At 36.7% G+C, this 4,546-nt stretch overlaps 1 non-coding gene across 1 annotated transcript; it reads right to left on the bottom strand.

Annotated features, from left to right (window-relative positions):
- Positions 1-383: 383 nt before the first annotated feature.
- Positions 384-502, bottom strand: LOC118605888. Its single transcript, XR_004952281.1, has one exon. It is a non-coding gene; the product is annotated as a 5S ribosomal RNA (ribosomal RNA).
- Positions 503-4,546: the final 4,044 nt, after the last annotated feature.

A 4,546-nucleotide genomic window follows, 5' to 3' on the forward strand; every position in this document is an offset into this window, starting at 1 on the left:
GGAGTCAAATTTAGGGTGGTAAGGGAGAATGAAGTGGGCAAATGGTATCAAACATATGGTAGCTGAAGGAAACTGGACTTTGGGTGGTAAACACACAGTAGAATATACAGATGTCAAATTATAATGTACACCTGAAAATTATATTAACCAGTGTTACCCCAATAAACTTAATTTAAAAAAAAAGCATCAATCTGATTTCTTTATAGTAGTCAGTGTCATGGAAATAAAACAAAAGCAGGGGACCTGCCCTAGATTAATTTAATTTAATTTAATTTAATTTAATTTAATTTAATTTAATGCTTTTTAGGTAATGCAACCCTTGGTTGACCTCACAGATTGCAAGGACCTTATCAGTTTACAATCCCTTATTTTTAAAATTTTTATGCCTATAGCACCTGGTCTTCCTAGATGGTCTCCCATCCAAGTACTAACCAGGCCCAACCCTGCTTAGCTTCCAAGATCAGATGGGATCGGGCTTGTTCAGGGTGATATGACCATAGACTAGATTAATTTTAATGTAAACTATATGTTGTTAGTAGATATTATTCTATCAACTTTTAATTTCATTAATGCATTTTGATTATATAAGAAAATACTTTATTCTTGAAAAACACTTCGGAGTTAAGTGTCATGAGTTCTGCAATTTCTGTTTAATACTTCATTAAATGTACATATGTTTATAGAAAAAGAGAAAGCAAATGAGACAAAATGTTAACAATGAGCGAATGTAAGTGAAGGGTATGGTAGGTGTTTTTTTGTCCTATTCCTTCAACCTGTCTACAGTTTTGAAATTATTCAAGATAAAATGTTAGAGGACATAGGATTTTCCAATGCTTAATAGTTTGAATCTTCATGATTTGCTTAGTTAATGATTTTAAGGTTCTTCCTCTCTCCTTCTCCCTCTTCTACTCCCTCCCTCCCTTTTTCCTCCCCCCCCCTCTATCTCTATCTCTCTCTTTCGTCTTTGCAAAATTTACTACTTGAGTCACATTCAACTAACCAACAATGTGCTAAACAGAGGTAGAAGGATAGTGCAATGGAAGAGAATCTAATGGTTCTCTTCTGGGAAAGAGAATCTAATCCATGCTCTGTTGCTAATATATTTTATGAGTTTAGACAAATTACTTCCCACCTCTGAGACTCTATGGCCCTATCTGTATAATGAAGAGTTTTTCAAGTTGTATTCTTAAATATATTTCAAACCAACTCTTACTGTAATAGAGGACCTTCAAGTTCTGCTAACACTCATATATTATAGGAAATCAGTTCACATTATCTCTCTACAAAGAGTTGGTTCATGAGTAGCATTTTGTCCATATAATGCTGGCTTCTAAGAATTGCTGTTATTAATGTAAAGGGACAAGAGTTTTGAGTGTTAGAATGAAGGCAGAATATACTGACTTGTGATTTTTATTTTATTTGAAGTGCATCTGCCTGGCTTACTTATTCTGTTATCAATTTAATTTATTCTGCAAAATCTAGAGTTGTTCATCAAGGCAAAAATGCTGGGAGGAACAAAAAGTTCACATTTAGGCACTTTCATGAAGTCACCATATCTTCTTGTGGTGTTCTATTAGGAAACCCAATTGATACTTCGATATGTTACGTATCTATAGGAGGCTAGAGAAGAAACTTCCAGGTAACTTCAGGAGGATGAGGAATACCTTTCTGATCGCACCATCCACCCGCCTTCAGATTACTCCTTCAACTTTTTAATGACATCTGAAATTCCATAAGAGAAGTATTCCTTTGGCTTCACTTTTTGTTTGTTTATTTGTTCGTTACTGTATTCTTCGTCGGAATGCTGATGTTAAGAGGACTATAGTATGACTCTTCATCAGTTTAATCATCAGAAAAATTTCTCACAAAACTCAGGGTCTGGGTAAAAATGTCTCCAAGTGGGCTAGTCTCTGTCTCTATGCTCTCTGAGTATCCCATTAAAATGTATGGGACTCCAGAAGGCAGATGGTCTGTCTGAAGCATCCTTTTCCTCCCTTCAGTGGTCAAGTAGCCACATTTCTAGGAGCACCACCAGCAGGAAAGAAGTACTGATAGGGCACAGTATGGGTTCTAGGGGGTCCTATTAATTGACCACGTGAATTATTAATATAGTTTTAAAGAGTTTCATCATGATGAACCACACTTCACTGATACTTCACAAGCCTGGAATGAAACTTTAGATGGATCCCATGTCAGGGTTCTCTGTGCAGAGATAAACCCTCAGAGCCCACTTTAAATATGCCGACAGCAAACACCCTGTTAAGGTCAGAAGCCCCATCAGCTCCTCTGTTAGAAATGATCTTGTTTCGTGTGGGACAGCTTGCAAATTAAAATCTAATTCACTCACTCTCCCCCTCTGCCCTGGAAGATGTGATTGATCCTGAGAGAGGCATTTCAGAAGCAGGGAGGCAGCGGGTACAGGTGCTGTGAGAGCTGAAGAGTAGTTAGACAGCTGATTATATTGGCCCTGAGTGATAACAATTATAGCCTCTCTACCTCTCAGGTTTTAGCAAGTTTCAGAAAGTCAGATCATTTTGAACGCCATGGAAACCTCTCCTCTGAAAGCTGGAAGGGGATTTGGAAAATTTATTTCCATTGGTCACTGATTGGGCGAACTCAACACTTTAATACTAATGCAGATACAATGTTTAAATGAAAGAAGTAGAAGAAATAGATCAGATTCCCTCTTATTTTGGTATATACCAGCAGACTCCTTCTAGAAGGCCAATTAGTAATGAACAGAAAAAGAATTCTCAGTATTTTTAGAGCTTATTAAAATTTTATCACCTGTAGAGGTACTAATGCTGTAAAGAAACCCATTTTATGAATTTTGATCCATTTAATTAACATCTTTTACACCGTTTTTATATAATAAGTTTCTGTACTTGGCCAGTTTACTGCCAGTCTTTTAATTTTTTAATCTCAAGTACCTGTTTGAAACAAGTTCTGTCTTTTTAAGTAAATAGAATATTAAACAATGGATCCTGAAACTAACCAAAGATTCATCAAGATTTTATCATTCCCATTCATAGCATTCTCTTGGGCCTAAATTAATTCCCTGAAATCAGAGAATGTAGCTGTTTTTTAAAGCTCTCCATCAGCTTTCACAATAAAATTATAGTTTTTTTCTTCATACTAGGGAATGTAAATAACTTTAAACATTCTCAGCTAGTCGAAGAGAAAAATAAGTGGCTAATAAAGGCAATCATCGGGGTCACAGGTTAAAATGGTAGATTAAAAACACGCATCTAAATTTACTCTTTCCTGAAGAACCAAATGGGACCCTTAAACAAACAAAAAGTACCACACACAAAAAAACATACTCTCTCAAAGATGGGAGAAAAAGAATTACCAATTTTTGAAACTAAAAAACAGATAAGTGAACGGCCAATGATTAAGGTGATCTAATACAACCAAGCTCCTCAGCCTGTGGTGGAGAATAGCTGGAAGCAATCTGACTTACACTGGAGAATCCTCAAAAGGCTCAGAAGCTGGCACCAGGGACTTCTGGAATTTCTGGAAATGGGAATAAAGTGAATGCTGGGTGAGTGAAAGAATAAGATGAAGAGAATATGGCAAAAGTTGTCTGAGGATCTTTTAAAACCCTAGATGCCCTCCCAGACTCTACTCCATAGAGTGACTGCCAACAGAAATATAAAAGATAATCCTTCAGAAAAGTTTTAAATGGAGGTTCTTTGGACTGAGCATGCCACACACAGTGCGCCTTGGCAACTTACTAAAACATGAGCACTAAATTGAGTATAAATAGTGACTACTGAATACAGAAACCACCACCAACCCTCACACCCCCTTCACCTCCCATAACTCTGGCAGCCAAATCTCTACCCTCTACGCTGGGGACTGGAAGACCCTTCTCTGGAACACCTGATCAGGAAATATATAAAGATAACAACATTTGGAAGTTGGCAGCTAATAGTCTGTCAAGAGCACAGACTATTGTGAAATTATAAATCCGCAAGCTCCATTCCCATACTCAGAGCATTCGCTCAGCTTTTAAACTCTCACTCTATGAGCAGACAAGAAAGGATCTACAAATATTTAAGGAAAGCCTCTAACAGGAAGATAGTAACCAAAACAAAAAATCATAAGCAATAAGAGGGAGGAGCCACTCTGAGGACAGTGACTGCATGGAAAAAGAAAACTAAAGGAAAACAACCATTTTTTGATGTCTTCCCAAATATAAATGAAGACATGGCATCCATGATAGGGTCAGTAAATAATAAGAAAGGAATGTTCAAAGAACAGAAAGGTAGTTCTTGAAAATTAAAAACACAGTGGCAAAAATTAAAAACATTAACAGATGGGTTGGAAGGTTAATTTTAAGACGTCTCATAGAAAATAGAGCAAAACGACAAAGGTAAAAAGGAGGTAAGTTAAGAAAATAGGAGCAATCTAGGAAGTTCAACATTCAAAAAATAGCAATACAAGAAGGTAAGAACTGAGAAAATGGCAGAAAATCATCCATTAAATAATCCAAGGAAATTTTATAGGGTTAAAGAGCAGATCGAAAGGGACCACTGAGGGC

Source organism: Rousettus aegyptiacus, unplaced genomic scaffold, assembly GCF_014176215.1.
Source record: "Rousettus aegyptiacus isolate mRouAeg1 unplaced genomic scaffold, mRouAeg1.p scaffold_m13_p_7, whole genome shotgun sequence".
In the NCBI taxonomy this organism is placed as follows: domain Eukaryota; kingdom Metazoa; phylum Chordata; class Mammalia; order Chiroptera; family Pteropodidae; genus Rousettus; species Rousettus aegyptiacus.